Raw genomic sequence first — 27,946 nt, 5'->3', positions numbered from 1 at the left:
CTGCTGAGTTGCATTATTCAGTTTCCACCACATACTCCTAATGTGCTTTCTTGTTGCAGTCACTTTTAAAATCATCTGAGCAGTCAGGTCATAAGATCTCAGTGGGAAAGCCTGAGCTGTAAACCTTTGTGAAGCACTTAATGCCTGTTTCTGTTCAAAGTCCCACTCAAATTCACATTTCTTTCTGGTGAGTTTGTGAATAGAAGTCAGCAGTATTTCTAAATGGGCAATATGATTTTGTCCAAACCCAAACGGTCCCACCAGTCCCTGGGTTTCCTCTTTCGTAGCACTGTAAGAAATAATTTATTCCTCACAGTTCAAGGGATGTTTCCAGGTACTTCTACCCATGTTGTTGCAAAACACATCATGAACGGGGTTGTACTTTAAATTTAGCTGAATGTGGATCCACTCTTTAGTGGTCATATGAGTGACTACTAAATTCCTAAATATCTCAGTTCATCCTCAAGGGAATTATCAGATAAGCATTGTAGTACATTACCTTGCTTTTAAAATTTGGCAAGTCCAAGTCCAAGCCTCACAGAACTAGATTAAGATAGTATGCAGGCAAAGTCACTATGCCTTCAGGAAATCCTTAAATATTAAATATCATTTCTAGAAAATGCAAATTTTGCCTTACTGGATTCTAAGACAAAAATTGAGAATAAAGCATTAATCAGCGTACTGTGTTCTACTAATCACCTTTGGCCTTCCTCAGTTCCTGTGCAGTCTTTATTGTATCAGACATGGCTGAGGGACTCTGGAGAACCATTTTCTTTAATCTCTGAAAGTTTGTGATTAGTCTCTATAAATAGTTATTCATATTGTGAATCTCTATGTACGATCTGGCTAGAACACCAGTCTAATAGAAATATTAAATAGGGAGTTAATGGAAAGTATTGCTGTTGTGTTAATCACTTCCAAAAATAGCAATGATCTCTTGTTGCATCCTATATAGCTTAACGTTTACAATAGGTAAATATGGGATATTTTGAAGTCTCCCTTCAGCATGTCCATTTAAAATTGGACAAAAAGCAGACAGTTGACATTCCATATGAAGATGGAAAAGGCAGAGCCTTCCATTTGCACCTAATTTATTTTTTCAATTATGCATCCAGGTAATGGGAATACAAACAAGAAAACTGTTTACAGTCAATTTTTGAATCATACATTTCCTATGACTTTATCCATCACCATGAAATCTTCAAGTATCAACTTTGGGACATGAAGAGTGCCCAAAAATTAACCACAAAAAGTTTTTCACACTAACCTGAGGTTGTTTGGGAATGTCTCCCAGCCCAAGACAACCTATGGAGGTTGTCTATGAAGAAAATATTAGTTGGGTAGGTATGGTGGTTCATGCCTGAAATCCCAGCACTTTGAGAGGGTGTGGCTGGAGAATTACTTGAAGCCAGGAGTTCTGAGACCAGCCTGGACAACATAGGAGACCTCATCTCAACAAAAAACTTAAAAATGAGCCAGGCATGGTAGCATTCACCTGTAGTCCCAGTTACTTCCCCTGAGTTTCCTTCTGGAAACCAAGATCTGACCATATATACCAATATATTTATACTTATTCTGTGGTAACTGATCTGGATATACATGTTAAAATAAACCTTTAATTTTATTTTATATAATATATATTATGTTTAAAACATAAAATAAATAAGCTTTTAATTTATTTTTCATATTGATATTTTTGACTCTATGAACAACAGAGTTAATATGAGACAACATTTTTTGCTTATTTGTAACTTCTTTCTCTTGGGAAAGTACATCCTGTTCTACCTTTTTCAGTTTTAATCTTTTTAAGATCCCCTGGTTTTAGTTTAGGGGATAAATTCAACTTTCTGTTAAAGAATTTTCCACTGTAACTTCTAATCCTCATAATTAGATTAAAATACATTCACACTGAAGTCTAAAGAGCTATTTCAATAGGAGATTTAAGAGGTATCTTTGGGTCTTTCTTTGTTATCCATGACCTTGAGAGTTCTCAACGATTAAGAGCAGGTTTTTGTAAAGTGCGCTTCCATTTGGATTTGTCTGATGTTTACTCATAATTAGACAGGGGTTGTGGGTTTTGGCGAAGAATACCATAAAGGTGAATGCTCATCTCATTTCATCTGATCAAGAGGCACGTAATATTTACATGCCTTGTCAATGTTGATGTTAATCTTCATCACTTGGTTAAAGTTCTGTTTGACAGGTTTATCCATGGTGAAGTTACTAGTTTTTTCCTTTTTCCATGATCGATTCAAAAGGGTGAAAAACTGTGACCCATAAGCCAAATATGGCTTACCATTCATTTTTGTAAATGAACTTTTTACTGAAACATTGCCATATTATTAGTTTATGCTTCATCTAAGCTTTGAAACATTTTTACAATAACAGAGTTGGGTATTTGTCACAGAGATCTCTGGCATGCAAAGTTAAAAATATTTAATATCTCCTTTTAAATATAAGGTTTTTAAGAGCCTGCCTATTCTTTGAAAGCAAGTCACAAAATCAAGCACACCTTCAAGAGAAGGAGAAGCATCCTGGAAGAAGAGGTATCTATAATGTTATTTGGAAGTTGCATGAAATTACATTAGTCTCTCTCATTTATTTTTCCATTTATTTCTATCAGTATAGGCTCATGGATATTTATTCTATTCTGTGTGTTAAAATCCAGTAGTAATATTATTCATTTATGTGGTTCAAATTGTGTCAGTTTTCATCATCAGAAAGGCTTTCAAGTTTTCAGGTTTACTCCAGTGTGTTTTTGATATCCTTTTTTTGGGGAGGGGACTATAAGATGCTCCATAATTGTCTTATATAATCTCTTCCCCAGTACTAAAATCAACCATCTCACCAAAGACCTCTGGTTTCTTTCAATAGAAAATGGTACTTGGAAACCAAGATCTGACCATATATACCAATATATTTATACTTATTCTGTGGTAACTGATCTGGATATACATGTTAAAATAAACCTTTAATTTTATTTTATATAATATTTATTATGTTTATAACATAAAATAAATAAGCTTTTAATTTATTTTTCGTATTGAAATTTTTGACTCTATGAACAACAGAGTTAATATGAGACAACATTTTTTGCTTATTTGTAACTTCTTTCTCTAACAGCAAAAACCTGCGTCTAGTATCAAATGTTTTTGCAAATATTTGTTAACCTAGTTTACATGTAAAGTGGTTTTGGTATTAATAATTGGCACATCTAAGAGAAACAAATTTACCAACTAGAACACAGGGTTTACTTTTCTTTTTTTTTGGCATAGTTGTTTTATTTTCTGTTTCTCCTATCTAAATACACTTGCCATTTCTAGAAGCCTATTTAAAGAGGATTCATTTTTTTCTTTGATTTTTTTTTTTTCCTTTTTGTAAGAGACTAAGTCTTGCTCTGTTACCCAGGCTGTGTGCAATGGCACAATCATAGCTCACTGCAGCTTCGGACTCCCATGCTCAAGTGATTCTCCAGCCTCAGCCTCCTGAGTAACTGGGACTACAGGTGAATGCCACCATGCCTGGCTCATTTTTAAGTTTTTTGTTGAGATGAGGTCTCCTATGTTGTCCAGGCTGGTCTCAGAACTCCTGGCTTCAAGTAATTCTCCAGCCACACCCTCTCAAAGTGCTGGGATTTCAGGCATGAACCACCATACCTACCCAACTAATATTTTCTTCATAGACAACCTCCATAGGAATTCAGAGTAAGAATAAATGAGTCCACTAAATAACCAACAAAAACTAGCAAAACAGTTGCAGTCTCAGAAGAAAATGAAAATGCTAAAGCAAAAGTCTAAATACAATTCCCAGAATTAGTTATCAGGATTCATAAAATATACATATATATGTACATATATTTTATATAAATATATAGGCGCTTATGCCATGCACAGTAGGCTGACGGACTGCACATCCCCCTTGTACTTGATGAAACTGATCATAAAATAAGAAACTACATTCAATGTTAAAAGGTGAGGATGGCTTGCAAGTGGCTATGACTAAAATTTCCAAGTATAAGACTTGCCATATAGCTGGCAATTGGATTACATTGAACATCTACCAGTAGCCCTAAGAGATTCTAAGAAGGTGTTAACTTGGGTTCTTAATCTACTGTAGAATTTTCTTACCTTATAAAATAAGTTACCTCCAATAATATGTTTAAACGTTTGAAACCGATAATTTTCTATCAGTTAATCCCATCTGCTTATATTTCTTCCAAAGTTCAGATTTCACAGATGCCAATAGGCATTTCTCAAATTGGAAAGTAAAGAGAAAGATAGATGTTGTCTCATAGAATAATAATAATGGATTACTCAAACACAGGTTACTTGAAACTGCTGGTAAAGTATGGATTGGGTGGTTAAGTGAATGTGTACAAAAAAAAAAAAAAAACTAGATATGAGGACTTCTTTTAGTTAGCACATATAAAGATTTTGGATACAGTCATTCTTATACTTACATAAAGAAAAAGCTAAGTGACGTGAAATCAACAACTTTCCTTAAACTTATTAGATAACTGAGGTCACGGGACAAAAATGTCACCCTAAAATGTGAAAACACAGTCAATGCCAGAAGTCATAGCCAAGTTATGGTTACTTCAAGCGAATCTGGTGGAGCCATCAATTGGTAGTAAAATTTAAATGGTAATTTTGATGATGTGCCATACTAGTCTGCATGTTGGGACAGGTTTGAGATGGAGGAACTACTAAGAACTTCAGTCTTAAGGAGGCCCACACACTTTAGTAGATTTTACTTCTAGAAACTCCACCGAGTTCTCATAATGAAGAATTTAAAGAGATCTCCTCATGGTGCTGGTAGAGAAAAGGGAAGAGTAAACATTTTGAAATAAAATCAGATCCTTCTTCATAACACAGGCTTATTCTCCAAGAGAAAAGAGTTTAGCAGGGTTTTTTTGTTTGTTTTGTTTTGTTTTGTTTCTGAGATGGAGTCTTACTCTGTTTTCCAGGCTGGAATACACTTTTGTGATCTTGACTCACTGCAACCTCCACCTCCTGGGTTCAAGCTATTCTCCTGCCTCAGCCTCCCTAGTATCTGGGATTACAGGCACCCAACAACACATCTGTCTAATTTTTTGTATTTTTAGTAGATATGGTGTTTCACCATGTTGGCCAAGCTGGTCTCCAACTCCTGACTTCAAGTGATCTGCCCGCCTTAGTCTCTCAAAGTGCTAGGATTATAGGCATGATCTTCCACGCCCAGCCAGCAGGCCTTTACCTCACCTTGTGAAGAGACATTTATCTCATTCTAGCCCCCCATAGCCTTCTTTTCTCATCTAAGAGTTAGGAAAAGAAAGCTAGCAAACACTTGTGAAGGTCTATGGACACAGCCTAGAAACCCTGATAGAGATTTAATAATAAGATTATAGAATGCTTCCACTCCCCAACAATTTACTTCCTAACCAATAGGGCTCCAGTTAAATAATATTGGATTATACCAGAAAGAACATCAAGGCACAGACTCTATGTAAGGAGAAATTCTAAGAGAAACCTAAAGACAAAAATGGAGACAAAAATAAGGGCTAAGAGGGGATTTGAATCCTCTGGCACCTGCAGCTACAACAAGGATTCAACTCTGTCTAAGGTTCATTTAGATTAGTATACAATCTCAAACTAAAGTCCTGTTTACCTCAATTTCTATTGCATAATACACCATATCTGACTTTCACCAAACAAGTCATAATCAATGCTAAAAGAAAAATCATAGTCTTAAGAGATGAAGGAAACATTATGATGGGAGTGGAAGCCCACCTGGAGCCACTGCTGCCAACATGCCAGCTGCAGCAGGGGAAGCACAGCTAGGCTACATGCTCCATGGAGCTGATGGGAGCTGGGAGAACCCTCCTGCATGCAACTGCAGCAGCCCAAGTTGCAGATGTGAAGTCAGGCATCCCTGTGCTCTTGGGGTCTGGGAACAGGTGGGACCTCCACCCTCCTGGGTGCAGCTGCAGCTGCCCAAGTCATGGATGTGGAACGGCCATATCTGTACTCTTGGGGACACAGAAGACCCCCACTACCCCCAGAGACTTGGAGGTGTCTGCTTCTGCTGCCTGGCTGCAACCTACTCCCAGCACCTACCCTGATCTTGTACCAAGGTTGGGGCTGAGCAGCCAGGGTGCTGTTGCAGCCCAAACAGGTGTGCGTACACTCAGGGCAATGTTTACACACCAACTCTCTTGCACTTCAGCCCCCTCCAGACTTTGGGCATAGACAAGCAGATGTTGTGCTGAGGGCAGCTTTGTACTGGTCTGCAGGTGCCCCTTGGCATAAACATCCTGGGTGCCATGAACAGCAGCAGAAGGCAGACAGGCTTCTGAAAAGAAGAGGGTGTGTCCTTGGTGAGGTCCCACCTTCAAGCTGGGGAGGGCCTAAAGCTTGGGGGCCAGACTGCCAGTCCCCTGCACTGGAATGGGTACTTGTGGTGCTTTTTCCAGCCTGCCTATGGCCACCTGTGGACCAATCAGCATGCACTTCCTCCCGTCTGAAGCCCGTAAGTGCCCCAGACTCAGCCAAACTTGAGCAGATGACAGGTCAATCAGCTGTGTAGAGGAGCTACCAATCCCAGGGTCTCCTCTCTGCTGAAAGCTGAACACTCACCAGGGCATCCTGCCTGTGGAGAGGAGCTACCCACTGTGGGTACTTCTGAGCTGTTCTATCACTCAGTAAAGGTTCACTTGACCTTGCTTACCCTCCACTTGACCACATACCTCATTATTCCTGGGCACAGGACAGGAACTCAGGACCTACCAAATGGCAGGGATGAAAGTGATGTAACACAAACAAGGCTGAAATGTGCCTCTTGCTTGCCATGTGTGGTTGACAAGAAGGAGAGAGGAGAAAAAGAGAGAAGGGCTGTAGCCCTTTGAAGAGCACAGACCTAGAGCTCCCTGAGTCAATACTTGACACTCTCTTTGGGGCTATGCAGTTGCTGGTATTTCCAAGCTTCTGGGTGCCACCAAGTTCCCTTGTGCCAGTTGTGGAAGCTGCTTGTGATACTCCTGGTCCAGGAGCAGCCAGCAAGGAGCTGGTGCCTGTGCCGGCACCTGGAGCCGCCTGCCCCACCACAGCCAGAGTTCCTAGCTGTGTGCTGTGACTGGACCCCATGCTTGTTCCCACATCCCTCAACGCTTTGCACCTGGGTCACCTTTGGCAAGGATGGGATTTAGGCTGGTAGTGCGAGCTGAGTGCAGCCAGCTAGGTTGAGTGGGTGGAAAGAGCCTAGTGGATCTGAGCAAAGCTGGGGCAAAAGCACCACTGACCACAGAGATTTCAAACTGGAAAACCATCACCTCAAGAATCCCATGACAATTACAACCAGATTCAGAAAAGACTCATATTTTGGAGTTATCAGATAATAAATTTAAAGTAGCTATAGTTAAAATGTCAATAATTATAATAGAAAAAAGTAGACATGTTTCAAGAATAGAGAAAGAAACTCTAAGAATCAAAAGTAAATAATAGAAAACATTGCAATGTAAATAACAACTGTCTTAGGCTAATCAGTAGGCAGAACACAGCAAAGAAGTGAAACTGTGAGGTTAAAGGTCTATGGAAGCTAAAATAAATCAATATATGCTTCCCAAATTACAAAGTAAAGAAGAAAATATAATTTTTAAAATGGAATCAAACATTCAAACACTGTGGGACCAATTCATAGGTGTATAATATACATACTTGCTATATCAGAAAGGAAAGAATGGAAGAAAGAAAAAGAAAGAAGAAAAGAAAGAAAGAGGGAAGGAGGAAGGAAAGGAAGATGGAAAGAAAGAGAAGGACAGAAAGGAAAGAAAGAAAGAGAAAGGGAAGGAAGGAAGGAAGGAAGGAAGGAAGGAAGGAAGGAAGGAAGGAAGGAAGGAAGGAAGGAAGAGAAAAGAAAAGAAAAGAAAAGAAAAGAAAGAAAGAAAGAAAGAAAGAAAGAAAGAAAGAAAGAAAGAAAGAAAGAAAGAAAGAAAGAAAGAGAGGGAGGGAGGGAGGGAAAGAAAGAAAAAGAAAGAAAGAAAGAAAGAAAGAAAGAAAGAAAGAAAGAAAGAAAGAAAGAAAGAAAGAAAGAAAGAAAGAAAGGAAGGAAGGAAGGAAGGAAGGAAGGAAGAAAGGAAGGAAAAGAGAAAGAGAGAGAAGGAAGGAAGGAAGCAAGCAAGGAAGGAAGGAGAGGAACAGAGGAGAGAGGGAGGGAGAAGAAATATTTGAAGTAAACATTTGAAGACACCATAATGAATTTCCCAGTTTAGTGATGGGCATCAAACCACAGATTGAGCAAGCTCAGTGAACACATCAAGTAACATTAATACAAAAATATACTAAGTTAATCATGTTATAATCAAACTACAGAAAGTATAGCACAAAGAGAAAGCATTGAAAGAAGCCAAAGGAAGAGGAAGTATGACCTACAGAGAGGGCAGAAAGAAAACACTATCAGACTTTTCATCAGAAACCACATAAGCAAGAAGAGACTAGAGTGAAATATTTAAAGTGTTGAAAAACAAAACCCCACCAATCTTGAATTCTATATACAGTGAAAATATCCTTCAAAAGTGAAGGATAAATGCAGATTTTCTCAGGCAAATCTGAAGGAACCCTAGCACTCAGCGCTGCCGTGCAAGAAATGTTAAAAGAGACTCCGTCTCAAAAAAATAGAAATTCTTGGGGTCACAGTTTTTTCATCCATTAGAGCGTCATTGTTGTCTCCATCCAACTAATGCTAAGGGAGTTTTAAAGTAATATCCAGTTTTTAAAAGCTTTGACCAGGGAGTGGCACATTATTTTCACTTTCATTGTTTGCTAGAATTAGTTAAATGGGCACATCTCTGTGATTTCAGTACCTAAGTAATAAGTAGCTACTCCTTGATAACATCTTGAAAACATGAAAGGGGTGCAGAAATTTTGGTGGACAATTGGCTAATTTAGGTACAGGGTATGGTTTACTATGTTGTTATGAATTCAGCATTATAACACCAGCCTTGTTACTAAATTGCTATATAATCCCTGTTTATGGTTTTTTTTAGGTCTTAGCTTTAGATTCTTGGTTTATTAGTAAGAAAATGTCAAACAAAATTTCCTAGTTTTTATTTTTATAAATTTAAATTTTTGTTAACCATTTACAAATAAACAAATTAAAGCAAGCATTAAAATTGGGTCTGTACATATTTTTAACCATTGTGTGCTACCATCATTACTAATAATAAGGAGTTAAACATAAAGTAAATTAATTTTAAAACCTATGATTACATTTCATCAATTTAAAATAATCTAGAACATAAATCCTTCTACCCTGTCTTAGTCAATTTTGTGTTACTATTAAGAAATCCATGAGGGTGGATAGTTTATAAAGAAAAAAATTACTTGACTTATAATTTTTGTGACTGGAAAAGTTCAATATTGGGCATCTGCATCTCGTGAGAACGTGAGACTGCTTCCACTCATGTGGAAGGTGAAAGGGAGCTGGTATGTGCAGAGATTTCATGTTAAGAAAGGAAACAAGAGGGACAAAGGAGGTGCCAACTTATTTTAAACAATCAGCTCTTGTAAGAACTAATGGAATGAGAACTCTCATTCACTGCCTCCTACCCAGGTAGAACATTAATCTCTTCATGAGAGGTCTGCTTCTTTGACCAAAACACCACTTTCCGACATTGGTTCTCCAAATCTTATGTCCTTCTGACATACAAAATACAATACAAAGTCATATCATTCTGTATCAATAGTCCCCAAAAGTCTTAACTTGTTCCAGCATCAACTCTAAAGTCCAAAGTTGCATGTGAGATTCAAGGCAAGTTCCTTTCAGCTATGAGCCTTTAGAATCAATAAAAATTTATTTACTCTTAAGATACAATGATTTTGCAAGCATTGGGTAAACATTTCCTTTTCAAAATGAAGAAGTTGTCCAAAACAAAAGGGTCTCAGTCCCCACACAGGTCCAAAACCCAGCAAGACAGACATTAAATCTGAAAGCTGCAAAATCTTCCTTTATTCCATGTCCCACATCCTGGGAATCCTGGTGTGAGAAGTCAGCTCCCGATGCCTTGGTCAACCTCACCTAATAACTTTGCTGGGCACAGCCCAAGTGGCTACTCTCACAGATTGTTGTGAACTACCTGTGGTCTTTGAGAGTGAGAGTGCAGGCTTCCAATGGCTGTATAATTCTCTAATTCTTGGGACTGGAGGGTGGTGGCTCTACTCCCAAACCTCCACTAGGCAATTCTCTAGTAGAAACTCTGAGTTGACTCCACCTCTGTCGCTAGCTTCTTCTGGGCACCCAGGCTTTTCAATACATCCTCCAAAATCTAGGTGGAAACCACCAAGCCTCCACCACTCTTGGATCCTGGGAACCTGCAGACTTAACACCACATGAAACTGTCAGAGCTTATAGCTTTGTGTTTTGAAGCGGTGGACTAAGGAGTTTGTGAAGCCATTTGAGCCATGGGTGAAGTTGTAGTGGCTAGGATGCAGGGAGCAGCATCCCAAGGTGACGCAGGGCAGCAGCATGCCAGGCCTGGCCCCCAAAACCATGCTTTCCTCCTAGTCCTTTGAGCTTATGATGATAGAGGCATCCTCAAAGATTTCTGAAATGACTTCAGGGCCTTTTTCCCATTTTCTTCGCTATTAAAACTTGACTCCCTTTTAGTCACACTAATGTCTTCAGTAAATGGTTGCTCCACAGCATGCTTGGATTCCTGTTCCGAAAATACTATTTTCTTTCCTACCACATGAACAGACTGCACATTTTTAAAATTGTTATTCTCTGCTTTCCTTTCAATTATAAATTCTACCTTTAGATCAGTGCTTTGTTGCTGTACATGATTTAAGTGGTTAAAAGTAGCCATACCACTTTTTGAACACTTGGAAATTTCTTCTGCTATACCTTAGGTCATCCCTCTAAAGTCCAGGTTTCTACGAAGTCTTAGGGCATGAACACAATACAGCCAACTTTGCTACAACATAGCGTGAGTGACCTCAGCTCCAATTCCCAATCAATTCCTTATTTCCATCTGAAATCTCATCAGCATGGCCTTTACTGCTTACATTTCTATCAGCATTTTGGTCACAACCACTTAACCAATTTCAAAGTAGATCTAAACTTTCCCTCATCTTTTTGTCTGCTTCTGAGCCCTTCAAACTCTTCCAGTCTCTGCCCATTACCCAGTTCCAAAGCCACTTCTGCATTTTCAAGTGTCTTTACATCAGTGTCTCACTGCTTGGTACCAATTTTCTGTCTTATACTTTTTTATGTTGTTTTAAAGGAATACATGAAGTGTGTAATTTATAAAAAGGAAAGATTTACTTGGCTCACAATTGTGATGTCTAGAAAAGTTCAAGATTGGGCATCTGCATCTGTTGAGGGTCTCAGGCTGCTTCCACTCCTTTGGAAGGCAAAGAGGAGCCAGCATGGGCAAAGATCATATGGTGAGAGAGGAAGGAAGAGAGAAAAGAGAGCTTCCAGGTTCTTTTTAACAACCAGATCTTATGAGAAACAACAGAGCAAGAACTCAGTCCCATCCCCGCCCTGTGAGGCATTATAATCTGTTCATGAGGAGTCTGCTCCCATGACTCAAACATCTCCCATTGAGAAGTTACCTCCAACATTGGGTTCTAATTTCAACATGAGGCTTCAGGGAATGAACATCTAAACTACAGCCACCCCTGAATATCAGCCAAATCACAAATATTCGTAGAATAGGTTGTCTTCATAATCCAAGGGTAGGCAATATTGGATAGTTTATTGGATCCATTGGGTGTCCTGCAGCTGAAATATATTTTCAAGCATTAGGAAATTAGTGAATTGCTCTTAGGTCTGAAGAAGTTATTACACTTAGTATTTTAAAGACTTCTAAAATTGAGACCTTTCCAAGTAATTATCGGTGGCAATGCCCTTTGTGATTAGACAAAAAAGTAGTGAAAACAATCTTCTTTCATTAGCTATTTGAAGTTCGAAAGGGTTTTAAGGTATAATTGAACTTTTAAACCATAATTTCTTTAGTAGCTAGAGGGTTAAAAGCCTCATTAAGCAAGAATGTATACTTTAATGTTTACAAAACATTACACTTTTACTGTTTTTATAACTTTATTGTGAAGGAATTAATGAGTCTTAGTAATTACTTATGTAGTTCTGTTCAATTTAGTTTCTGTAAAAAATGTTGTTTATATTATTCTTAATAAAATCTAATCCATTTGATACTGTGATAAGATCTTAACATAATATATACAAAATACATCCCTTCCTCAGGTTCCAAAACCAGTTTACATGTAGATGACACAATTTTATATCTCCTGTAGCATAATTTAGTTTGCATTTTCATAAAGCACAAAATGAGCAGTTTTTCCCCTCGGTAAACTACAAAAATGTGTCTTGGTACTTCTCTCATAGTACAAAACTCAATCTGAAAAATAATAATTGAAAAGTTCCTTAGGGATTATAATTGATTTCATGTATAAAGTTGAAAGTAACATATTTATTATTTTCAAATTTATTTTTGAATAAGGATGTACATTACGCTGGTTTTCTTCACTATATTGTGTGTACATGTATGTGTGTGAATGTGTGTGTGTATATGTATACATAACCTATTTTTGTTATAAATTTTTGTAATGATTTAGAAAACTATTAAAATGTGCTTGTACAACACACATGAGAATTATGTCTTATGGCCTATAAATGATTAATTTGTAATATCATTTCACTCAATAGTAATCAAAATTGTTCACAAGAAACAGAGAACCCAAGCAAAGCATTCTCTAAGAGAATGTCATACATAATATTTTCTAGGCCTGAAAATAATGTATTCAAAAATCTTAATTTAAATAAAAAAAGGTAAACTCTACTATGATTTAACTCTATAGTGAAAGAAAAACTGATGCATAGTATCTGCAAAGGAACTGTTTCAATGCATATTTAAGAACAATTTGATAAATGCCCTACAAATATAAAACCGGGTACCAAAGTACAATGTGGAAAAATATATCATAATTTTAAAATAATATTTTAAATTTACATGCCACTATTGAAATTATGTAAGAGAATGAGCAACAGATAGACATGTTGAGATTAGTATGTATATTCAATAAATTTTATGTATATGTATTCTAAGTATATAAAATGTTTATCATAAACCATTTATTAACAGAATAATTGTATAATATTAATAATGCAGTCCTATCTGTCATCTATCATGGCTTTCCTCAATATTCTCATCTCATCAATTTTAGTAATTTCTTATGATTTTGTGGGGCACATAATGATGAAATATTTATTATTCATTTATGCAAGCATATTATAGTATTAAATTGACTAAATATGCAAATTGTTCTGTAATGGCCTTTGAGCCAAGAATAAATAAATACTACAACAAATTGAGAAAGAAAGCTTAGATTTCTTTCTTGAGGACAGGAAAAATTGAATAGTGTCAGAACCTCTACACATGAATGTAAATTCTATTCTTATTCCCTATCACTACATATTACATTAATGTTGAATAATATTAATAATTTTCTTAAGAAATTACAATTTCAATCCAAATCTAATCCAATTGGAACTGGATTTCAGGAGTGATTTAAAGAAATTAAAACATAGTCAGAATTCTTCCAAAAAATGGCCTTGGAGAATGTCAAGATTTGACTCTCCATATGTTTTTCAAATAGAGCAAAACCCAGTGGATTAAAGAATATATTGCAAGATACATATTAAATAAGACAAATAATTTAAAACATACTATTATATACTAAATATATATGTACACTAAATAAGATAAATAAGTTAAAACAAACTATTACATGCATAATAAAGTAACAAAATTTTAAAAAATTGAGGATCTAAATGAACCTAAGAAAATTTACTGTCAGGTATTATAAACGGATATTTTTTTTTTTCTATTAGGACTCTAAGTTATTAGAAAACCTGACACAATTTTGAATATTTAGAATGACCTGCTCTTAGTTTGAATGAGTCTAAGCCCTATCTACAACCTACATGATAACCGTAAATACAACTCTTAATAGGGTCTGCCATAAGTAAAATGCCCACAGGAGTGGTATGGTACAGTGGTTTTTGATACTTGTTCAATTTATTTATATTGCTCTTTACTGATATCTACTAAATACACCTTCACTCAATTTTGAATCAATAATATGTCTTGAATTTCCCATTTAAAATTTCTATACATATTTTTTAAATGAGAAAAATGTAATCACATCATCAATAATATATTTACTGTTTAACTATTATATTTATTATATAAGTATCTGTGCAACCCATGTTTATATGCATAAAGTATTCAAAACATTATGATGTTACATTGGTGTTTAGAATAAATTATTTGAACTGAATAAACTTGTTGATTCCAAGTAGATTACTATTCATGTGTGATTCCAGAAACTACACAAACCCTTGATATTATTACAATGCAAAAATCATACAAATACAATGACTAAAATAAATTTCTACCAGAATAGCATAATTATGTTTAGTGGAGAGAATAGCAATATGTTTCAGCTTTTATTATGAGGATGTAATTGATGGTTATATTATTAATAGTGCTCATTATTAAAAATTGCAATTACATTAAAAGAGAGCAAAATGTAAATACTTTATTTAAAATTAATGCAAATGACATAAGGCAAAAAATTCAAATATTCTAATATTGTAAATAGTATTTTAAAGTATTTGATATTATTCAATAAAGTTAAAGAGTAAGTTATAATTAAACTATTTGATTTGCAAATCTATATTAGTTTAATTAATAATAAAGATGAATTTTTATAAAATGTTTGAAAAAGTAATAAAGTACTAAACAATTCTATGAAAATCTGTATGTCTTTTCAATAAATAGTATTTGGAGAACTGGATATTCACATGCAAAATACTAAAATTAGACCCATGTCTGACACGTACAAAATTCACTCAAAATAAATCAAAGGCTTAAATGTAACATCTGAAATAATAGAGCTCCTAGAAGAAAACAGAGGGAAAAAACTCCTTGACATTGGTCTTGGCAATGTTTTTTAATATAACATCAAATTCAAAGGCAAAAAGGAAAAACTAAAAAAGTAGGACTACAAAATATGAAGCTTCTGGAAGCAAAAGGAACAACCAACAAAATGAAAAGACAACCTAGGGAATGGGAGAAAATATTTGCAAATTGCATGTTTGATGGAGAGTTAATATTCAAAATATATAAAGAACTCACATAAATTAGTAGTGAACAACCAAATAATTTGTTTTTAAAATGAGCAAAATACCTCAACATATATTTTTCCAAAAAAGACAAAACACTCAAATGTTATATGAAAAATTGTCTAATCATAAGGGAAATGCAAATTAAAACCACAATGAGATATCACCTCACACCTGTTAGGATGGCTATTATCAAAAAGAAAAGAGAAAACCAGTGTTGGCAATGGTGTAGAGGAAAGAAACTCTTGTACACTGCTGGTGGAAATGTAAGTTGGTGCAGCCACTATGGAAAACATTATAAAAGTTCTTCAAAAATCTAAAAATAAAACCACCATATGATCCAGCAATCTCACTTAATCAGTTTCAGACAGATATCTCCACTCACATGTTCATTGCAGCATTAATCACAGAGGCCAAGGTATGGAAACAACTAAGTGTCCATAGAGTTTAAAATAACAGATAGAGAGGTAGATATATAGCTAGAGAGATGATCGACACAATTGAATATTTTCCAGTAACACACACAAAAATCCTGTCCTTGTGACTACATGGATGAACCTGGAGGACGTGAAGCTCTGTGCAGTAAACCAGACCCAGGAAGACAGATGTTGCATGATCTCACTTATATGTGGAATCTGAAAACATTTAACTCAAAGAAGCAGAGACTAAAAGAGTGGTTCCCAGTGACTGGGAGTTGGGAAAAATGGGGAGATATTGATCAGTTATCAGATGAATAAGTTCTGGGGATCAAATGTACAGCATGGTGACTATAGTTAATAATACCTCATTGACTACTTGAAATTCGATAAAATAGCAAAGTTTAAGTGTTCTCATCACACACATACCCACACAACAGATGCATGCCACAGGCACAAGAGTAATGTGGTTTATATTGTATTTTTTAAATAAAAATTATGATATTCAATGTTATTCTAGTTGCTAATAAAATGAATAAATACCATACTTTATTCATTTTTAATAGATGTTAATAGATGTACCTGTATTCATATTTGAAGTGTAGTGTCACTTATTTAATATTAAACATTGTTAATCAGCTGCTATACATGTCATTTCAATATTGTAAATTCAGACAGTTTTTTAAAACCTGAAATTGGAATACTAAGAAAAGTAGGCCGGGCGCGGTAGCTCAAGCCTGTAATCGCAGCACTTTGCGAGGCCGAGACGGGCGGATCACGAGGTCAGGAGATCGAGACCATCCTGGCTAACACGGTGAAACCCCGCCTCTACTAAAAAAAAAAAAAAATACAAAAAAACTAGCCGGGCGAGGTGGCTGGCGCCTGTAGTCCCAGCTACTCGGGAGGCTGAGGCAGGAGAATGGCGTGAACCCAGGAGGCGGAGCTTGCAGTGAGCTGAGATCCGGCCACTGCACTCCAGTCTGGGCGACAGAGCGAGACTCCTTCTCAAAAAAAAAAAAGAAAAGAAAAGAAAAGAAAAGTAATAAACTTCATGTTTTGCTTTCTTAGAAAATAATACACAGACACTGTAATGTGCAAGAATCTTTTGCATTCATGACATCTGAGAGGCAGCATTTGACAAGTTAAGTATGTGTGTTTTGTTTTGTTTTGTTTGAGATGGAGTCTCTCTCTGTTGCCAGGGTGAAGTGCATGGCCCGATCTCGGCTCACTGCAACCTCCTCCTCCCGAGTTCAAGCGATTCTCCTGCCTCAGCCTCCCGTGTAGCTGGGACAACAGGCAAGTGCCACCACACCCAGCTAATTTTTGTGTTTTTAGTAGAGACAGGGTTTCACCATGTTGGCCAGGATGGTCTTGATCTCCTAACCTCGTGATCTGCCCACCTCAGCCTCCCAAAGTGCTGGGATTACAGGCGTGAGCCACCACGCCCGACCTGTTTGTTTGTTTTTTAACTAAGCACCCCTACCCTTGAAACTTTTCTATACTCATAACCAGCATCAGTCTACAATGTCAGACGTAAAATGTTTATAATATTTGACTGTATTAGTCTCTTGTTTCAAAAACACAAGACTGGAAATGTAAAGATGACTTTGTTGTTAGTCACAGGTGAGTTAGCGTTTAGGTTACAGGTCATGTTTTGCCAGTATTGAGTGCCAGATTCCGAGGGACAGTGACATATACATATAGTTTTCTGATATCTGAACTCTTTCAAATTACAAGAACAGAGCAAATAATCTCCTTGCCCATTTCTAAATGTATATTGCAATGAGAAACTCTAAGTCAGGTTAAAATTGATGTTCAGTTAAATAAACCATACGGTGCCAAGAAATGTTTCACAGAATAAGGTGAAATAAGAGATGTCATGCTATTAAGAAAATAATTACTTTTATTTATTGTTCACTATTAAAGCCATATGATGTATTCATGAAATTTCAAGGTAAACCAGAGTAAGAAATATACCAGAAGATGCGCAATAAGGATATTGTGCGTATACTTTATGGAAATGCTAGCAGCTATTGGCCACACCTGGGGAGGTTGAAGAGAATACAGAACTGCTTTTAACGTATTGTGGAAGTCACTGGAAAAGCCACACTGACAACTTTCCTAGCCTATTTAGCAAAAGTAGGGAATTTAACTTTCCATACATGATTTAGCTAAGTTCTTTTTGTTATAATATACTCTGTGTTAAATTTTCTGTTAACACCAAGATAAAATTGGTAAGATTTTGCAGGCATTAACTTTCCCATTCTAGGTACTCTATTTTTTTTTTTTTTTCCAGAAAATTTAGTAGGGTGTGAATATACCCTCAACATGTAAATTCAACATTCCACAAATTTCCTCATCTACAGAATTCATGAAATAAATAATATTTGTAGTGATGTAGAGTTTCATCCATTATGGTTCTTGTGGACCTGAAACATGATTCACTATCCAGTTTCTGAAGACCACTCTGATTTTTTTTCAGACAAGGCTGTGCTGACTTTCCAGTCACCCATATGTCACTCTTCAATGTCTCTGTGCTGTCACACATTAAATACAGGACTAGTAGCCAAGAATCTATGTTTCAAGACCTAACGCTGAAGTACACTACATTTTTATTTGATGTTTCTGAAGTTACTTTACTTTTCTGGCCCCCATTTTCTCATTACATTCCCTGCAAAGTAAATTTAAGATCAAAGCTAAGAGTAATTGTTTAGGAAATAGCATGCAAAATACAAGTAAAGGGATACATTGGAAATAAAACTTAGACAACATATTCATTAAATAGACTGTTAATCAAAAATATGTTTTAATTTTCAATTAACAAATAATTTTATATATTTGTGGGGTACAATGTGATATTCTGATATATGTAAGCATTATGGAATGATTAGGCAAGCTAATTAACATATCCATCACTTCATCACTCAACATATGTTTTTGTGTGGTGAGATCATTTGAAATTTACTCTCTCGACCATTTGGAAATAAAAAGTACATTATTATTAACTATAGTCAACACACTGATTTTAAAATAGGTGCTAAATATTTTAAGACAAAAGAGACAAATATGACCAATTAACAGAAAATATTTTTGACTGTCTTCTGTATATAAACCTAAATCAAAAGACAGAAGCTCCATGAACAGATAATAATGTAAAGCATTCACTCACCTGAATTTAGCTAGAAAAAGACAAAGTATAGCCCACTGAGAGCCACAGCATCTGCTGAGAATGCCGATTACACATTGCAAACTTCAGGGGATCATTTCATGGACTAATGCATATTTTATCTACCTCCCTCCCCTAAATTGAGCAATTTGGCATCCATAAGCCTGGTGTTTCTCTGTCCCAGTCAATTACTTTCTTTATATATATCTGTTCAGAGAAGCATATTCTAAAACATGAAATTGGAGAAGAGAATGACTAGCAGACTCAAAGACAGGCACAATGGCAGCAGTAAAACAGAAAGATGTCTGGAAGTAGTGACTGCCAGTGGAGTACAATCTTTAATAAATTGCACTATAGTTTAGCAGATTCCTTTCCATCACCTTTTAGAAATAATTGAAAAGAAGTGGTCGTTTCCTATTGTCATAGGGAAATTTAGAAAAACAAACTATTCTGTTACACTTCTGTTGCACTTTAGTACCTTATTCAAAGATAAACATGACAGAGAGAAAAAGACAGAGAATAGAAAGAGTGAGAGAAAAAGGGGAGGAAATATCAGAGCTGGAGAAAATTAGATATCATTAATATTTTAATAAATACTTGTATTTTGCCTCATTTAAAAAATTATATTTTATTAAAAATTTGCATTGGAAAATGCCTATTTTATATGTCTTTTATCAGCTTTCAGAAATGATTTTAAAATTTATTAAGTATATAAGTTTGTTAAGGTCTGTTAAATTACCAGGCATAACATATTCTTAATGATCAGCCCTGATTATTTGAGTTGAGTGATTATCCCCTCTTAAACCCTATCCCTAAATTGTGGAAGTTAATACCGTTAAAAATACCTATTAGTCAATGTATTTCCTAAACACCTCAGAGTACAGATCACTCATATCCCTTTTATCAAAAACAATTAAAAATTTAATGCAACATTGTGTCCAATTCTTAACATAACACAGCAATAAAGAGTAATTTAATGGCACCTTTATTTTTATCTGTGCTAATGTTTCATTATCATAAAATAGAATTGCAATGTTTATGATACAATATTTGATAGTCTAAGAAAAATGTACAATATAATCAGTTCCGATTACTAGAATCATTTGAAAGCCATGTGTTATTGGCTATTTAATTTCGAGAAACACTTGTAAACCAATTTCAGTTCAATTCACAAGCAATTACCAAACACATACAATGTACTGTCCACTGTATTAGGTGCTAGGGGAATAAAGATAAATAAGATGGTCTGTAGCCGTTAGGCAACACAGTCTTTTGCAATGAGGACACATAAACCCCTAGCTGGCCACTATAAAAGATGATGAGTGCCAGAAGAGATGTATAAACATCTTCAGAAGACACAGGGGAAATTATTTTTATGAAACATATTTTAGAGAAGAGGTAGTTTTATTATATATGGAATAATTTAGTATTTAAAAAACTGTGTAGTATTAACACATGTTTTGTATGTTACAAAACGAATAATTATACAATTTATAACAAATTATATATAGTATTATATATATGTTGTCATGAAACAGTAAGAGTTAAATTTGAATTTAGATAACAAGATATCATGAAGTATAACTTTTTGATGAAGAGACTGACTCCAGGAGAGAGATGCAAGAAGTGGTAGAATTTGTAGCTCCAATTACTAAGGAATTTTAAAATGACTTTTTCTTATTAACAACAATAAAAATGCAGTTAGATAATGTTGAAATACTTCAATCAAACATTGAGGAAGGGACAGTACTGTTTATGCAGAAAAATCAGGAGAAAAAGGTGGCATGTGTAAACTTCCAAAAAAGTAAACTCTGTGTCTTAGAGGACACATAAAAATATGACCAAAAGTAAAAATTAAACATAATAATTTATTCTACAAAAATTAAAAAATCCTGGGAGAACCTGAATAAATGATAAATTTATATTATAATATTTATATTATGTATGTTATATATAATTATATATATTATAAATTTAACATTGAAGAATGTGGATCTGGGGGAAAATAAATTTATTTCATGTTTAGGCATTGGTACAATATTACCCAGAAGCATATCTGTGAGTAACATATAATGAGAGTGTATATCAGAACTCATTGAATACAAATATGTAAGAGTCATTAGCTTAGTATAATTAGATTAGATTTTAGGCAGGATAATTGGTACTGTGCTTGCAGAACTGAGTGTGAAAAGAAAGCAGTAGGACACCAAGAAGAAGGATTCATGCCTTACATATAACTTTTAATAAATATATTCTTGGAGAAAAAACTATAAGAAGAAAGAGACAGAAAATAATTAATGGTGTACAAATCAAGTAAACACTGTATGAACACTTAGCATTTTAGAATCTTTCTATGACTCATAGGTTTGCATAAAAACACAGCAAGGGAGAATGAGAAGTAAAATTCAAGAGACGGTCATTCTAATTTCACGAAATTAGTATAAACCCAAGAGTTACTCCTTATAGGTATTTTCGTGAATCTGTAAACTCTGTAAACTCATTTTGTGCAAGGCTTCTACCACTTTGTGTGAGAATCAAGGGCATAAAGATAAATTAAATTTCTTCATGGCCTCAAACTCCAATTCAGTTATTTAATATGATTGCCTGGTAAAATAACAGTGATCTTTTCTAACCCTTAAAGAAAAGTTGCTGTGCTGAGTTAGTTGAAAAATGATTACTTTTATTCATATTTGATAGCTATCCTAAGGTATTCTCAAGGAAGGCTTAACTTTAAACCATTTTTTGCTATATCTCCTTTACAACTTAAACCACACCCTCAAGAGGAGAAGATGAATGTTAAAATTTGACAATGTTATTGATTCCACTAGCCATTTCACACAAGTAGTCTGTGACTTCAGGCACTGATGTAACCAAATGTAAGACTCTCAGTAAAATGTGTAGAAAGGCATGTAAATAATGTGATAATTATCTTGAGAGTTTCCTAGACGTTTATAAGGAAAATGAAGCCACATATTTTCACCTCGCCTACTGAGTAGTAAGAACTTCTTAGGTATCCCTGAGAAAGAAAATGAAGTCATTTAGAGAAGAAATTATTAATAGACAGTGAGCAGAATAGAAAAAGCAGTAAGATGTGTAGTGAACTAGATGCCATATTTTTTAGTTAAATTCTTGATTAAATTTATGAATAACATCTCTCTATGAAATCATATACTTTGCATTACCATGTATACTGAATGTTAATTTGTCCAAAATTCAGGAAAAAGACAAAGTAGTTTTAATGGACTTCAGAATTTGGGGAAAGGGGAAAAAAAAAAAAAAAAAAAAGACGGGAATCAAAGTAAGATTGGAAGTAGTATTTGATATCCCCAAATATCAAACAAAACAAAACACCTATCTTCTTAAAGTTATCTTCTCTTCAAAGAGTAAGCAAAACAAACTAATACTAAAAACAACAAAACAAAACCTAGTCCTGGGTTAGAAATGGAAGGGATACATGTCCGTTTTCAACTTTTTGTGTAATGAACAAATTAAAAATTAAAATGATCCAGTAACAACTCTACTTATAACAGCTACCAAAAATAATAAGATACTTATGAATAAAATTAATCAAAAATCTGCATGATCTGTATGCTGAAAACTATTCAACATTGATGAAATAAATTTAAAAAGACAGAAATAAATAGAAAAATATTCTATGTTTATGGTTTGGAATAATTAATATTTTTAAAATGTTCATACTACCCAAAGGAATTTACAGATTCAATGCAATTCTCATCAAAATTCCAAACTTGCTTTTCACAGAAAAAATAAATCCTAAAATTCATATGAAACCACATGCACACACACACATACACACAATTTCCAAAGCAATCCTGAATTTTTAAAAATGAAAGCTGAAGACATCACTACCTGATTTCAAAATATATTGCAAAACTATAGTAATTAAAAATGGTACTGGTACAAAAGTAAACACATCAATCAATGGAAGAGATTAGAGAGCCCAATAATGAACCCACACATTTAAAGTGAATTGATGCTCAACAAAGATGCCAAGAACACACACAATGAGAAAAGGACAGTCTTCTCGAAAAAGGATGTTGGGAAAATTGGATGTCTACATGCAGAAGAATGAAATTAGACCCTGTTTTTACACCATATATAAAAATAAACACAAAATGGATTAAGACTTAAATGTAAGACCTGAAACTGTAAAATTACTTTCGAGTAGTAGTAATTTAATTCTTGCAGTGAATTTACTTTCAGTAAATTTAGTTTCAATGACTCTAACTTCATCATTAATTACCAAAATGTAAATGAATTGCACCATCAATTAAAAGATGACTATTGTATCACAGTAAAAGAAAAAGTAGCAAATCACGAGGGGGGTGCAGCAAGATGGCCGAATAGGAACAGCTCCAGTCTCCAGCTCCCAGCATGCGCGACACAGAAGACAGGTGACTTCTGCACTTTCAACTGAGGAATGCAGCTCATCGCCAGCAACGGATCAAAGTTGGACAGAGAATGACTTTGATGAGATGAGAGAAGAACGCTTCAGTTAATCAAACTTCTCAGAGCTAAAGGAGGAAATACGTACCCAGCACAAAGAAACTAAAAATCTTGAAAAAAGAATGGAAGAATTGATAACCAGAATAATTAATGCAGAGAAGGCCATAAATGAAATGACAAAGATGAAAACCATGACACGAGAAATACATGACAAATGCAGAAGCTTCAGTAACCGACTCGATCAACTGGAAGAAAGAGTATCAGCGATTGAGGATCAAATGAATGAAATGAAGCAAGAAGAGAAATCTAAAGAAAAAAGAAGAAAAAGAAATGAACAAAGCCTGCAAGAAGTATGGGATTATGTAAAAAGACCAAATCTACGTCTGACTGGGGAGCCTGAAAGTGAAGGGGAAAATGGAACCAAGTTGGAAATCACTCTTTAGGATATCATCCAGGAGAACTTCCCCAACCTAGTAGCACAGGCCAACATTCAAATTCAGGAAATACAGAGAACGCCACAAAGATACTCCTCCAGAAGAGCAACTCCAAGACACATAATTGTCAGATACACCAAAGTTGAAATGAAGGAAAAAATCTTAAGGGCAGCCAGAGAGAAAGGTCGGGCTACCCACAAAGGGAAGCCCATAAGACTAACAGCAGATCTCTCGGCAGAAACTCTACAAACCAGAAGAGAGTGGGAGCCAATATTCAATTTTCTTAAAGAAAATAATTTTAAACCCAGAATTTCATATCCAGCCAAATTAAGTTTCGTAAGTGAAGGAGAAATAAAATCCTTTACAGATAAGCAAATGCTTAGAGATTTTGTCACCACCAGGCCTGCCTTACAAGAGACCCTGAAGGAAGCACTAAACATGGAAAGGAACAACCGGTACCAGCCATTGCAAAAACATATCAAAATGTAAAAATCATCAAGGCTAGGAAGAAACTGCATCAACTAATGAGTAAAATAACCAGTTATATCATAATGGCAGGATCAAGTTCACACATAACAATATTAACCTTAAATGTAAATGGACTAAACTGTCCAATTAAAAGACACAGACTGGCAAACTGGATAAAGAGTCAAGACCCATCAGTTTGCTGTATTCAAGAGACCCATCTCACATGCAGAGACATACATAGGCTCAAAATAAAGGGATGGAGGAAGATCTACCAAGCAAATGGAGAAAAACAAAAAAAAAAAAAAAGCAAGGGTTGCAATCCTAGTCTCTGATAAAACAGACTTTAAACCATCGAAGATCAAAAGAGACAAAGAAGGCCACTACATAATGGTAAAGGGCTCAATTCAACAGGAAGAGCTAACTATCCTAAATATATATGCACCCAATACGGGAGCACCCAGATTCATAAAGCAAGTCCTTAGAGACTTAAAAAGAGGCTTAGACTCCCATACAATAATAATGGGAGACTTCAACACCCCACTGTCAACATTAGACAGATCAGCAAGACAGAAAGCTAACAAGGATATCCAGGAATTGAACTCAGCTCTGCAGCAAGCAGACCTAATAGACATCTACAGAACTCTCCACCCCCAATCAACAGCATATACATTCTTCTCAGCACCACATCACACTTATTCCAAATTTGACCACATAATTGGAAGTAAAGCACTCCTCAGCAAATGTACAAGAACAGAAATTATAACAAACTGTCTCTCAGACCACAGTGCAATCAAACTAAAACTCAGGACTAAGAAACCCAATCAAAACTGCTCAACTACATGAAAACTGAATAACCTGCTCCTGAATGACTACTGGGTACATAACGAAATGAAGGCAGAAATAAAGATGTTCTTTGAAACCAATGAGAGCAAAGATACAACATACCAGAATCTCTGGGACACATTTAAAGCAGTGTGTAGAGGGAAATTTATAGCACTAAATGTCCACAATAGAAAGCTGAAAAGATCTAAAATTGACACTCTAACATCTCAAATAAAAAAACTAGAGAAGCAAGAGCAAACACATTCAAAAGCTAGCAGAAGGCAAGAAAAAACTAATATCAGAGCAGAACTGAAGGAGATAGAGACACAAAAGCCCTCCAAAAAATCAATGAATCCAGGAGGTGGTTTTGTGAAAACATCAACAAAATTGATAGACTGCTAGCAAGACTAATAAAAAAGAAAAGAGAGAAGAATCAAATAGATGCAATAAAAAATGATAAAGAGGATATCACCACCGACCCCACGGATACAAACTACCATCAGAGAATACTATAAACACTTCTACCCAAATCAACTAGAAAATCTAGAAGAAATGGATAATTTCCTGGACACTTACACTCTCCCAAGACTATTCCAGGAAGAAGCTGAATCCCTGAATAGACCAATAACAGGCTCTGAAATTGACGCAATAATTAATAGCCTCAATTTAATAATTAATAGCCTATCAACCAAAAAAAGTCCAGGATCAGATGGATTCACAGCTGAATTTTACCAGAGGTACAAACAGGAACTGGTACCATTCCTTCTGAAACTATTCCAATCAATAAGAAAGGAGGGAATCCTCCCTAACTCATTTTATGAGGCCAACATCATCCTGATACCAAATCCTGTCAGAGACACAACAAAAAAAGAGAATTTTAGATCGATATCCCTGATGAACATTGATACAAAAATCCTCAATAAAATACTGGCAAACCGGATTCAGCAGCACATCAAAAAGCTTATCCACCATGATCAAGTGGGCTTCATCCCTGGGATGCAAGGCTGGTTCAACATTCGCAAATCAATAAATGTAATCCAGCATATAAACAGCACCAAAGACAAAAACCACATGACTATCTCAATAGATGCAGAAAAGGCCTTTGACAAAATTCAACAACCCTTCATGCTAAAAACACTCAATAAATTCGGTATTGATGGAACATATCTCAAAATAATAAGAGCTATTTATGACAAACCCACAGCCAATATCATACTGAATGGGAAAAAACGGGAAAAATTCCCTTTGAAAACTGGCACAAGACAGGGATGCCCTCTCTCACCACTCCTATTCAACATAGTGTTGGAAGTTTTGGCTAGGGCAAAGACAAGAGAAAGAAATCAAGGGTATTCAGTTAGGAAAAGAAGAAGTCAAATTGTCCCCGTTTGCAGATGACATGATTGTATATTTGGAAAACCCCATTGTCTCAGCCCAAAATCTCCTTAAGCTGATAAGAAACTTCAGCAAAGCCTCAGGATACAAAATTAATGTGCAAAAATCACAAGCATTCTTATACACCAGTAACAGACAAACAGAGAGCCAAATCAGGAATGAACTTCCATTCACAATTGCTTCAAAGAGAATAAAATACCTAGGAATCCAACTTACAAGGGATGTAAAGGACCTCTTCAAAGAGAACTACAAACCACTGCTCAGTGAAATAAAAGAGGACACAAACAAATGGAATAACATACCATGCTCATGGATAGGAAGAATCAATATCGTGAAAATGGCCATACTGCCCAAGGTAATTTATAGATTCAATGCCATCCCCATCAAGCTACCAATGAGTTTCTTCACCGAATTGGAAAAAACTGCTTTAAAGTTCATATGGAACCAAAAAAGAGCCCACATTTCCAAGACAGTCCTAAATCAAAAGAACAAATCTGGAGGCATCATGCTACCTGACTTCAAACTATACTACAAGGTTACAGTAACCAAAACAGCATGGTACTGGTACCAAAACAGAGATATAGACCAATGGAACAGAACAGAGTCCTCAGAAATTATACCACACATCTACAGCCATCTGATCTCTGATAAACCTGAGAAAAACAAGAAATGGGGAATGGATTCCCTATTTAATAAATAGTGCTGGGAAAATTGGCTAGCCATAGTAGAAAGCTAAAACTGGATCCTTTCCTTACGCCTTATACGAAAATTAATCCAAGATGGATTAGAGACTTAAATGTTTGACCTAATACCATAAAAACCCTAGAAGAAAACCTAGGTAATACCATTCAGGACATAGGCATGGGCAAGGACTTCATGTTCAAAACACCAAAAGCAATGGCAACAAAAGTCAAAATTGACAAATGGGATCTAATTAAACTAAAGAGCTTCTGCACAGCAAAAGAAACTACCATCAGAGTGAACAGGAAACCTACAGAATGGGAGAAAATTTTTGCAATCTACTCACCTGACAAAGGGCTGATATCCAGAACCTACAATGAACTCAAACAAATTTACAAGAAAAAAACAAACAACCCCATCAAAAAGTGGGCAAAGGATATGAACAGACATTTCTCAAAAGAAGACATTCATATAGCCAACAGATACATGAAAAAATGTTCATCATCACTGGCCATCAGAGAAATGCAAATCAAAACCACAATGAGATACCATCTCACACCAGTTGGAATGGCAATCATTAAAAAGTCAGGTGCTGGAGAGGATGTGGAGAAATAGGAACACTTTTACACTGTTGGTGGGATTGTAAACTAGTTCAACCATTATGGAAAGCAGTATGGCGATTCCTCAAGGATCTAGAACTAGAAGTACCATATGACACAGCCTTCTCATTACTGGGTATATACCCAAAGGATTATAAATCATGCTGCTATAAAGACACATGCACACGTATGTTTATTGTGTCACTACTCACAATAGCAAAGACTTGGAATCAACCCAAATGTCCATCAGTGACAGACTGGATTAAGAAAACGTGGCACATATACACCATGGAATACTATGCAGCCATAAAAAAGGATGAG

Source organism: Piliocolobus tephrosceles, chromosome 5 (assembly GCF_002776525.5).
Source record: "Piliocolobus tephrosceles isolate RC106 chromosome 5, ASM277652v3, whole genome shotgun sequence".
Taxonomy (NCBI): Eukaryota; Metazoa; Chordata; class Mammalia; order Primates; family Cercopithecidae; genus Piliocolobus; species Piliocolobus tephrosceles.
Note: the sequence above shows the minus strand (reverse complement) of the source record.